General features: G+C 42.8%; 1 long non-coding RNA gene across 1 annotated transcript; it reads right to left on the bottom strand.

Moving 5' to 3' along the window:
* Nucleotides 1-5,199: 5,199 nt before the first annotated feature.
* Nucleotides 5,200-8,293, bottom strand: LOC147611328 (uncharacterized). The gene is made up of 4 exons (XR_015263810.1): nucleotides 8,090-8,293; nucleotides 7,708-7,777; nucleotides 5,873-5,924; nucleotides 5,200-5,721 (listed from the first exon to the last, which is right to left on the bottom strand). It is a non-coding gene; the product is annotated as an uncharacterized LOC147611328 (long non-coding RNA).
* Nucleotides 8,294-12,828: the final 4,535 nt, after the last annotated feature.

Here is a 12,828-nt window from a genome sequence, read left to right as displayed (position 1 = left end):
TGCTGCCTTCCCAGGGACAAAGGGGGTTTGGGGGTAGTAGATATTCTCGCTAGGGCTGACCGTCTTGCTGTTAAGACTATTATTAGAGTTGTCTCTCACCCAGAGGAATGCTCTTCCCATTTGCTATTCAGAAACTCTGACCAATTCTCCTTGGAAAACTTCTCAGGCTAGAAGGATATGCCTTGGATTACTATCTTGATAGGTCATGAAACTGTCAAACCTAAAGGATCTGAGCTGCTTCGCTCTTTATGGAAAGCTTGGAACAAATATCGTGACAAGGTAGGGGTTGTGTGGGAAAGCAGACACAGCTACTCTATCAGAGCTTTGGACTCTCTGTGGTTTCCTCTTAGTCCAATGCCTCCGGTGTCCAGCATTTCAATACGTACTGCTCTACGTATTCACAAGAAGGGAATCAAAGTTTGGGCTGACGTGTGGCACTTTCCCTCCCATAGGTGGATGACTAATGATGAACTGCTGTTAAAATTCTCTCCTCCTCCCTTGGGAAGTGATGCTGGTGCAAGAACGTATCAGCATCTTTCCTGAAGATGAGGCATGGCAGATATCAGTCTCCGAGCCCATCTCCCTCAAAGGCTTATGTTGGAGAGGAGGCACAACGTTCTGTCACCCCCCTCGTGTGCAAGCTTTACTGTCTACCCCTGTACATGTGATTCTCAACAAGAGATGGGCAGTCCTCTATGATAGGCGCCAATGGAACTTCAAATTCCGCTCACTTTGGTCTAAAGAGATTCAACCTAAGAAATCTGTGTTATTGTGGCTGATTATGCATAAAGCCATTTGGACAGGTGACAAGTGTAGGAAATGTGGACTCTCAGATGGGATATGTGCTAGATGTAAACTTAGCATTGAAGATATTGGGCATCTATTCAGAAATTGTCAGAGATCTGTTGACATATTGTCACCGATTTGGTTTACTCTGAGCTGCCATCTGCTAAACAACTACTTCTAGGGGATTCGGTTGGGGTGCTCTCACGTTGTTGGGCTGGAGTTAGAGCCGAATTCCTCTGGTTAATTTGGAAAGATAGATGTGCGACTGCTTTTTGAGGCTGCTTACCAAGTTCCAAATCTGAGAATTTTGTTTGCTGATTTTCATGTGCAGATTTATGACATCCACCTGGTACATATGAGATTGTATACCACACAAGATGCAGTACTTAGAGAACCTCCAATTCAACCAAGCATTCCGGTACAAGCTCAGCAACTTGCGCTCCAAATGAAGACGGAGGAGGCCTTTCGTTTTGTGTCTATTCTGCAATCCAGAATTGAAGCTATGCGATAAAGAATTTTGAGCTTTGTAATTGTTATATATGTGGTGCTGATTCCCAGTCAGACTTTGTAAATTTTGTCTCTCTTAATTAATTCCTGCGCTTGTTGGTTTAAAAAAAAAAACAGCTAAGTGCAATAAATGATATTGGCAGCACTGTGAACCCGTCAACATGTCGCTTGGGGTCCTGCCAACTTGCTAGTGCTAGGTCAACATGTGTCAGATATGCTTTCCCCTACTACGATGTCCTCAGCGGTACAGTGAGCGGTTTGCTACATTTTGCTGCTTGGACACATGTTGGGTCTAAATTAGGGCATCTTGCCAAAAGCTTTTAACTGCCCCTCATGCTCCTTAGACAATGCCAAAAACAATTTGTGCTCTCCAATAATGGAAAGTTGTAAAGTGGTGGTGGCAACCAGATCTAGAGAAAGGCTTTAGATCCGGTCCCCGTGGACCGGCGAAATGTGTGCGCTGACAGGGGAGATTTCTGGTTGCCAACAGTGGCGCTACACACCGGACATTCAATGTGCAGTCCCCATGACAACCGGTCTCACAGACCTCCCAACCTCGTAAATTGGGCCAGCGACTGGCTGGAATGGTGATCTCCCGAAGTGTACCAGAGCAGGAGACTATATTGGGAACGTCTCAAAAGGGTGATTGGTTATGGCCTAGAGTGTGGCTCTGCTCTAATGCCAAAAATGGCCCTGGAATGACAAAGTTGGGATTTCTGTCTTCCAGGGGGTGCCCTGGAGCACCCCCCAGAACAAGGTGTTTTCTCCGTTTGTCTGGTTTCTCAAAATGTGGGCAGGTTGGCTGTGGCTAACAAGGGGCCTCACCAGGGAGGGAAAATAGGAATTTTAAGAGGATCTGCTGGTCCATGTGGACTGGCTCTTAGAGCAGATTACCATGTCCCACCCATTCGGTAGAAATGCTCAGGATTTCCCACGCTCGAGTGATTCCCACACTCTCTGCCACGCCCAGACCCAATGCTAGATCGCCCCGGTGGAGACGGATATTTTCACTCTCCAGCTGGGCATTGCGGGACTGGCTCTCATTTCAGATTTCCATTGGCTACTGACGTTGATTAACTACTACAGCAAACTCTGGCGCTCAGATCAGGTTCATGAACTCCATCGCGCATTGAAACTCGATAGGTTCCCATGCAGTGCCAATAGCCGCTCAGTTTCAAGCATTTCTGTTGGCTTGGCATGCCGTGGGAACTTGCTCTTAGCCCATCTAATAAATTCATGCCTATGAAGGAGAGGAGTGGTTCCAAGAAGTTTGAGAATTGAATGCCTTCATATGCAAGTAAGGTGGGTGGAGAAGGCATTGAGTACTCCATTGCCTCCATATGTGAAACTCAGTCAGGATGACAGTCCCAAATCCGATAAGGAGAGGGCCATGATGGCCAAGGTTCCTTATGCATCAGTTGTTGGGAGTCTCATGTATGCTATGATAGCTACTAGACCAAACATTGCATTTGTAGTGGGAGTTGTTAGCCGGTACATGACAAATCCAAGGAAGAAGCACTTGGAGGCAGTCAAATGCATCTCGAGGTACATGAAGGATACCAAGAAGATGTGCATCTGCTTTGGCGGAGGAGACATGCGTGTACTTGGTTACACAGACTCAAATTATGCAAGACATGTGGATACGAGGAGATCTACTTCTGGTTATGTGTTCACCTTTGTAGGAGGTGCAGTGTCTTGGATGTCCCGTGCACAGAAGTGCGTTGCTTTATCTGCCATAGAGGCTGAGTATGTTGCAGCCACCACAGAAGGTTGCAAGGAGACTATATGGCTTCATCGGCTAGTGGGAGATTTGGGGATTCATACCGTTGTACCGACATTGCATAGTGATTCCATGAGTGCTATTCATCTAGCACGAAATCCGGTCTTTCATGCAAAGACCAAACACATTGAGATCAGGTACCATTTCATCAGGGAGGTACTTGATGATAAACATCTAGAGCTTGTCAAGGTTCATACAGATGAGAACCCTGCAGATATGCTAACTAAGAGTCTACCTAGTCAACGGTTTGAGTATTGTTGTGTTTTGATGGGCATTGGCTAGTATGTCCACTAGGTTTCCTCACTTAAAGGCAAATTGTCCTTTAAGTGGGAGGTTGTGAGGGTTAAAGGTCACTGTGCCTTAACCCACCCTAGTTATGTATACAATACTCAAAGTATATATATGATATACATAGAAGATAAGGGTGATTCAGCACCCACCAAAAACTGTGTTACTCTCTTGCTCTTGCTCTTGCTCCCTCACTCTCTTGTATTTCACTTCCGTTGTATCCTCACAAAACCTACCATTGCCTGACATGGTGCAACCTACGCAACATGCTCCCTCACTCTCTTGTTTTTCACTTCCGTTGTATCCTCACCCACAAAACCTACCATTGCCTGACATGGTGCAACCTACACAACAGGTTGCAGATAACCTGCCAGTAGATGGACCAATAGGTTGTAGGGGTGGAGGAGTGTCAATCGAGAAGAGCATGTTGTGAATTGGGAGGAGCGTGTTGTCAACCTTGTAGCCCTACAATGCTCAGGGGGAGAGATGCAATTCCCATCTCCAATGGGACATTTGAGGGCTTAATTTTGGCACTACAGGTAGTAGAGCATAACGTGGGAATCAAGCGGGCCGTGGCATTTTCTTGTAGAAATGCCCATCGAGCGGGTCGTGGGAACTTGCTCTTAGGTGGACTGAGGGTGGGTTCAAACCACTTGCCTAGACACGCTCTGAAAGGGGCGTGATATGACTTCAGCAAATGAAAAGAGAAGGGCTGGACACACCATCAAAATTTTTTTATCCGCCATATGAAGGCTCGACAAGCCATGGAAAGGTGAAATAAAATTGCCACAAACACCTCTCACTGAGTGTTGAACTTGTGTTGCCTAGGTGATAGGGGACTCTCTTTCCACCACAGCAATCAAGCAAATGTTGACATTAAAGTCTTTTTATATATATCTATTGAGGTCTGGACAGCACACCCGCCCAAACCTCCTCTATTTTCTTTCCATTTCATGGCAATCGAGCTGGTCGCCTGAGCAGACAGCTACACTTCCATCTTCCATTGCCCTGAAAGCCATAGAGGGTCCAACCTTACATTTTAGGTGGACTCAACAACAGATAGCTACACTTCCATTTTTGGCTACCTTCCATTGCCCCAAAAGGTCCAACCTTACATTTTTGGCTACCTTCCATTTCTTCAAGGCATGCCTTTGAATCAATGTTCACCAGAAATATTTTTTCCAACAAATACAAATACCTTCTACATCCAAGATTTCAAATTTTTTACATCATACAAAAATTCAAAAATTCTTCCCACAATATCAACAAGTTAAAAACCTTCAGTTGTAAAACTATGCCTTCAAATTTTTTTTGTAAGTAAATTATAACATTCAAAGTAAGAAAACTGAAACACATATTGCACTTAACATAATTGGAAAAATTATATCATCAATAGATGTAAGTCCAATTATAAAGAGGACAAAAATAGACATTTTCATTGCAAGTATAAGTAAGAATATGTCCAAGATAGTACATTCTAACAAGAGTCACCAAAATATAAGGTCTTGCAAAATTCCATGATATTTTAATGACAAGGCTCTAGCTGTAATTTAAACCCAAAAGAACACTTGGAACAGTTGAAAGAAAACCTAGAACAAAACACAATAGATTGTTACTTGCATGCTAAATGCACATTATGTAATGCAATATAGGAGAGAGAATAATCTACATTCTAAAATTAAAAATATTTACTATAAAATTTTCAATAATCTACATTCTAAAATTAAAAATACTTACTACAAAATTTTCAATTCTACATAGTACCAAACATCATGATATTTTCATGAGAAGACTAACTCTTAATTCAGAGCTGAAAGAAACTTGGAACAGCCAAAAGAAAACCTGGAACAAAAAATACTAGAGTGTTACTTTCATGCTAAATGCACATTATGCAATACCTAGATATGCATAGAAGTTTTTCAGGCATCCTTCCATGCCTCAACAATTGCCTCAAAAAAGTCAAATTCCTGCAAACTTGGCCCCTCAATTGAAACATGCATCAATGCCTCTAAGCTTTTTGTTTCAAGCTTATTTCTATGGCGAGTTTTGATTATGTTTTGCATCTAGAAGCCCCTCTCGCATATAGCTATACTAGAACATTGAAGCATTGCAATTTGACTCAAGCGTAGGAGCATGGGATACTTTTCACGAAGCACATCGTTACAACTTATACGAGTCCATGTTTCTCTCAATGATAACTTCTTCCAATCTAATGGCCCTTGCACTTTGAATATCTGAAATTCTCTTCTCAAGCATCTCTCATCTATGAGACTTTCACAAACTTATCCATTAGCAATCTTTGAAGACACATAAAACTGAACCAAAGAATCCACATCTTCACCTCCATAGCACTTCAAAAGCTGTCAAGATGGAAAAGAGGAAGGGCATAGTACTTAAAAGCTGCTCAAAATAGTGTTGCCTACAAACCTGTCTTTTAAGGCATCCAATATTAAAGAGCGATATTGCTTTTGAAAGTCAATTACAACTTGCAAATCAGATCCTATAGCACACCTTTGTATTTTAGCTCCATGAAAAAAGTTGCCCTTCATCGCTATCCTCAAGGCTGCAAGATGTGCAGATTTTGAACCATATTCATGTATCAAGGGATAACTTTTGCTATCATGTTGCCATGCATTCATGTCTTAAGGAGGATCTATTATGAACTCTAGTTGTATTGCACCAATTGTAGCATTTACCAAGCTTGGGACAGTCGTTACATCCACATAATCATTTTGAAATATGTACCTTAAGTGTGAGATATGATCCAACAAGTCAGCAAGAAAATGTACGCTATATATGAACTCAAACGTAAATACTCTCTCATAGAGACAGAGATTTTCAATCCTTAGAAATTCCAGCAATGGCTCAAGGACCTCACATATGCTCTTCTTTAGTAGTGTCCCAATATCATTTAAAGTTGTCTACTTTCTGAGCAAAGTCACTAATTTGCTTCAATGCATTGGATGCACATAAGTGTGTTCGATGTGCAACACAATGAATGGAAGTCAAGAATGGGCTTGACTTCTTTAATGACCTTTTTCTTTTCCAACCATAACTAAGGCACCATCTAAGAATGAAACATGTGGCTCATGCATTCCATATATAACTCCCATATATGATGAGGTGTTCCACCACACATACATCAGTTGACTCATCCACATAAATTCAAAAAAAGGGAGATTGCTGCTGATTGTTTCCTTACAAATACAATCAGTTATGATTGCAACAAACCTGATTTATCATTATTATAAAGGTATTGAGGCACATGCTCCACTCCAAAACATCGCAATAACTCCAACAAGGGCACAAACTTCAGATATGCCATATCATGTTTTGCAATAAAATAAGCAGCTCTAAATACATTCAAAATGCTTGCATCTACATTTTCACGTTGCATTCTAATCCTTTTCTCTAATGCTCTTTTATCCATGGCCTTGGAAATAGGCATCAAACTTATGCCCTCTAGAATCAGCATGCTGTTTAAGAGCATTAAGTTGGATATTCGTTGATCCTATTGTGCTATATTCACTCTTACAATTTTTTTCCTATTGACAAATAGTGCAAAAGATTCTCCCTTGTTGCCTATCAAAATGAACTCATTGAAATGCAACACCCAAGAATCAAGCCACGTTCTTTGTGCATTTTTTCTCTTGGATACTTCTGCCTCGCCAATACTCTCAGCCACTTCTATGTCTAAGGAATCTTCATCAGATTCATGAGCACTTGAATTTGTTTGCCTGCGCTTCTTTCCATGTGGAGATTTAGGGATTTTAGGAGAGCCTAGAAGGGATACTAAGGTTCTTTGCCTTGCGTCCATTTTTTTTAAAACACCTTCAACTATTTCAGCATTACTTTTTTTACCCTCATAGTCACATCTTATCACCATAAAACATTGAATCTTTCAAAACATAAAATGTAATCATTTACATGACCCACCCTGCAAGGTATTTAAAAACTCAGTCATTAACATGACCCATACTATTGTACACATATACAGCTATAAAAAATATACTACATGAATAAAATCAACTAGCAACAACAACAAGAGCTACATTTGAAACATAAAATGTAATCATTTTACATGACCCACCCTGAACAAGGTATTTAAAAACTCAGTCATGTTAATGACCCATACTATTGTACACATATACAGCTCTATCAAAAAATATACTACATGAATAAAATCAACTAGCAACAACAAGAGCTACAACACTATTCTCTAACATTGTTTAAATAACGGCAACAAATCTTAAGAGGTAAATAAAAGCATAAGAGAGAACTGGTTATAGACTTTAATGTCATGGAATACTTAAATGAATTTGCATTCTCAAACATGATGAACTCACCTTGCTTAAGCGGCTTCCCATCCCATCATTCACGAGGCAATAGCTTGAACTTCACGCTTTTCCACCCGATCTGTATCAATAAAATAACCCAAAAAAAAAGGACTCAGCGTCAAAAATGATTGGGAAGGATAAGAGTCTCAGAAATTAGAGGCTTAGTTCTTTTCGGGCCCTATTCAGACCACCCCTTCTTTCTAACTCAATATTCCTCCCTCCTGCCTGCAAGCTTGTGATGTGAATCGTTAATAACAGCATCGTTAATCAATTAGTTGCTTCTCTATCCACATGGTTTCGGTTTCATGTACAGTGGGAACGGAGGTTTAGCGAACACAAATGGAGCAAGGACTATACAAACCGAAATCAAATAACCGACAGCTATACAAACCGAAATCAAATGAACAGTGAACGAAATCAACGACGTCTTCGCAGAGACTGATGTCTGGTTTTCGCAGAGAGCTATAGCCTTAGACGCGGAATCACTGCTGCTTGAGAAATTCACTTCTGTGTTTTCTATTAACGAGGCTACGAGATGTATAGCTAGGCTCTTGGCACTGCGCTGTATAGCCAGGCGGCTCCAGCCAGCCTTGTAAGAGTGAAATTTGAACCACTGCTGGGAGGTATACCCCATATATAGACTCTGGCTCCGACGCGGACTCACTACTAGGACCTTGAGAAATTAGGTTATGTGTTCACCACCATTAACGAGGCTACGAGTTGTGCAACTGTTGGGAGCTTGAGAAATCAGGCTATGTGTTCGTCGTTAACAAGGCTACGAGCTGCTTTTTTGCACAGAAAAGACAACAATGCATTTTAGGACCCCCCTGCAGTAGCTATACGCAGAACAAAGTGTAAACGATGACTAGCGAAGGTGAGAAACATGCTCAATGTGCCGTTGGCAATGCCCCAACTATCCGAGCTAAAGAAGTTCATGATCCCCGAGTTCGAGATCATTCACCCCTAGAGCTGCTGGAAGCAGTACGTGAGCATTTACCCGAAGAGAGAGATCAAGAATCTGCTACATGACATGCGTACATTCCTGCGGGTCGAAGGTGTGCCCTCTCTCTCTCTCTCTGCCATCAGCGCATCTGTGAAGCATATGCGAGCCCTTTTCTTTTGTGATCACATGTGCCCTCTCTCTGTTCACAGTCAAGATTGTGTGGTCTATTCGAAGCGAGTTTTCGTTTACAGTCAGCATTGTACATGCTTAATCTGGGCAGGGATCCAGGATTGGTGGGCGGCCGGAGTAGCTTTTGTAGGTAAATCCCAATCTTGGAGAGGGCCATTCTTGATTTCGTTCAACGAATCTAATGTAGTGCTGCTGCAGCTAGAGCTCAGGTCTCAGACGACCTATTGACAGAAGCGGTGAGAAGAAGCCTATTGACAGAAGTGGTGAGAAGAAGGGTAAACTAAAGGGAGCAATCTCAGTGGCGGTTAACCTGCAAGAAGGGAATTCACACTAGTTTAGTCAATTTGACACTCAGATCGTTCTTCCTCTTGCTTTTTCCATAACGAGTTCAGAAGCAGGAGCTCGAATCTGGCTCCAGAATGCAGGGTCTTCTCTCCCAAGAAGGATTTGATGCTATGGAAATGTTGTGGCGCAACAGCTAACCTAGCAACCCGAATCTTGAACCAAGATGATTAACAAAGGTGTTCCGCCGCAGTGGGAAATGGATTCCTTAGCAGAGATGGGGTGCCTCTCTGATAGATTAAACATGCGGGGAGAGAGAGAAAATCTATCGGAAATCCAAGCACCCATGAGTGTGTAATCCAGCTTCAATTGAATCCAGTTCTTTTTTTCTGTAAATCGAGATCGGTTACATAGCCTCGCTTTGCATAGCGAGTGTTGTGTCTTGAATACTTTTTTTTTAAAATACTCACAAATGTGAGTGGTACTGTTAATTTTGATTTCTCAAAGAGTATACATTGGGCCTTAAGTACTACTTGTGCCTTAAGGGGGCTAATCTTCCAAAAAGGAACTCCTTGCTTGCAAAACTTGGGGTTCAAGTATACACATACATCGGCTGCAAGAGGAAAAAAACAACACAACCATATCTAGTACCTTCTTGGGAAATCTAGCCTATCCTCTATTTGACGTATTGGAGCGTAAGTCTTTTACACCAGTAAGAGTTGGCTCGAGGGATACCTTCCGCTGAGTAGCTTCCACCTTTGACGAGCCACTCTGTTCACCCTTGCACGCCATAGTATGGATTCAATCTGTGGCTTGCCCATCCGAGCAAAGCACAGAAATTGCCTGTGTACTGTTCTGTACTATGTCGTTGAACTGGGCCACCACCGGTTTATTCTCAAAAATTCTTACATTTCGTGACATCCAGACATGTTTTAGGTTAAAAAACCTGACCACCTATACAATTGTTTCCATAGTAGTGTTTTGAGTATAGCTGCTCCCTAGGATCAGGTCAATTACTTTAAGGGAAAGCCTCCATGTTCTCTTTATCCACTTACATACTTTGCCAGCTAGACCCCTCGTTGTTGCAGGGCAATTCCAGAACAGATGGAGCGGATCCTCTATTGCTATTCTACATCCTGAACAGGTGTCTGTACCTAACCCTCTAGCTTTTACTTTGACCCCAGTTGAGATTGCCCCCAAAGCGCCTTCCAGATGAAAACTTTCATGTAGCTTGGTGCTTTACAGCTCTAAAGAGCTTCGGAGCACCAAGCCCATTTTCTCTCTGAGCAGTTGACCCCCCATATTTTGTTAAGGGTTAATACCAATCGGGATCATATAGGAGATTGTCGTATATTTGCTTTGCTAGCGGTTGCACAAACTTCCTCTCCTTGGGCCACTGCCAGGCTTTCCAATCAAGTCCTCCCTCTCTTGCTAGGCCTGGGAATGCACTTAGGACTTGTAGAACTCTGCTGACCAGAATCCTCATACAAGCTGAGATTAAATAGCTCTACTATTTGCTCAACTTCCATCCAGCAAAGAGAATTTGGGTCCCATAGCTGGCCAATTACTGATGAGAGACCTTTGTTATTGACCTTCCGGGCTATTTCTCTCCAGAAGGCATTAAAATAGCTCCCTCCCGCTTTGATAAGCCGCTTTAGTAAGCCATGGGGACCAATGGGCTAGTATGGAGTTCTTAAAATAGCGAACTGTTTCACCCCATTCCAAGGATTCAGCTGCCTTGCTGCATTTCCTCAGCTCTCCTGAGAGGCCCTCAATCTTCAATGTTGCCCAGCTTGGCGCAAGTAGTTTGTTATGAACCTGTACCTCCTTCCAAGGACCGTTCAAGGTTACCAGCTTACTTTTGTCTATCATGTCCCATACCATTTCAGTCCACTCTTGTTTACGCAAGGCCAATGATACCAAGAGTTTGGCACATCTAGCCTCTGAGTGTCTACAGGGGTCAAGGATCCCAAGACCACCCTGTTCTTTGGGTCTTGCCACCCACTCCCACTTCCCCCACTGCTAGGGAATTGAGTCCTTTGTGTAATTTTTCCACAGAAAACTTTTGATGGGTTTTAGAAATTCCTTCCAGTGACATTTTGCCAATCTTAGCATTGGTGCCACAAATGAAATGTATGGAAGTAGAAAAGCATTTATTACCTTAACCTGCTGTGAAACGGAAGGAGCACCCACTTCCACCTCTTCATTTTTTTTTCAATTTTGTCCATGACCCACTAGAATCTTTGCTTGTCAGTCACTTCCACCCCTAACGGGGTGCCTAGATGGCGGAACACTGCACCTTTTGAGACGACCTCTCCCGACCAAACTCTTGAGTCAAACGAGTCGCTTTCTGATAAAGAAATCATTTTTGATTTTTCTATGTTACATCTTGACCCCGATGCTGTAGCAAATAATTGCACTATTTGCAGCGACTTTCTTACCATCTCTGGAGGAATGGCTTTAACAAAAAGCAGTGAGTCATCCGCAAAGAGTTTAGCCAGGATTTGCCTCCCCCTTGGGAGAACTAGCCCTTGAATTTCCCCTTTCTCCGCGCTGGCCTCGAGTGCAGTCACCAAAGGATGGGAACCAACAGCAAAAAGAAGGGGGGCTAGCGGGCACCCTTGTCTGACTGACCTTTTAACTTCAAAAGAACCCACCACACGGTTATTGAAGAGGAGTTTTGATTGGCTGTCCATTCCTAGTGTTCGAGTGATCGCGCGGATGTGTGGACCGAATCCTAAGGCTCGCATTACCTCTTCTATGTAGTCCCAAGAGATTCTATCGTAAGCTTTGTCTAGGTCAAGTTGGAGAAGAATGCACTCCTGCTTAGTGAAGCTAGCATATTCAATGCCGACCATTGCTGCAATGATATTGTCATATATAGATCTGCCTTTAATGAAACCGTGTTGATGCAGAGTGACCACCCGATCAAGAACAGGCCCCAACCTCACCGCAATTACTTTTGCAATAATCTTATAAGCCACTGACATCATTGAGATTGGCCTCCAATGTTTTAACTGGGAGCAGCAAGCCAATTTCGGGATCGGCTTGATGAGACCTTTTTTTACGTCTACATCCAGCTTCCCCTCAAGCAGGGCTTTGTTGGCCATCCATGCCATCGAGTTTTTAAGATCATCCTAGAACTCTTAGAAGAATTCCACGGTTAGCCCATCCCACCCTGGGGATTTTTCCTTGCCTAGAGCGCGAAGAGCCGCTAGACATTCCTCCTCAGAGATGGGCCTCTCCAAAACGACAACATCCTCGTGGGAGATTGATTGGTTGATATTGGTAAGCAGCTGAGCTCTAGCTTCTTTGACCTCTTGTGTGGAGTCCTCTTGTTGTCCAATAATTTGACTCAGGTGCTTCAGCATTAGTTTGGCCATGTCATCTGGTTCCTTAACCTCCTTTCCTATTTCATCCTTCAGAGTTGTAATAGAGTCCCGCCTCCTTTTCACCTTCAATGTCTTGTAGAATATCACTTGGTTACCTGGTTCAGGTTTGAGGTATAGAGCTCTAGATAGAAGTTTGGCTTTTTTTATCTCCTCTACTTGGAGCTCTGCAAGCTCAGCGCCTTGGCTTTAAGCCACCTCTTATGCTCAGCATCTGAGGCTACCCCTTCCTGCTTTTTGGATGTTAAGATTTCTATCTCCTATTCCACTGCCCAAGCTTTTGCATCGCGTGATTTCTTATATCTAGGCCTTGCTCTTTTGATGGCC

Source organism: Cibotium barometz, chromosome 47 (assembly GCF_041138505.1).
Source record: "Cibotium barometz isolate CiBa-2024 chromosome 47, ASM4113850v1, whole genome shotgun sequence".
In the NCBI taxonomy this organism is placed as follows: Eukaryota; Viridiplantae; Streptophyta; class Polypodiopsida; order Cyatheales; family Cibotiaceae; genus Cibotium; species Cibotium barometz.
Note: the sequence above shows the minus strand (reverse complement) of the source record. Positions and strands in the feature narration are given on the sequence as shown.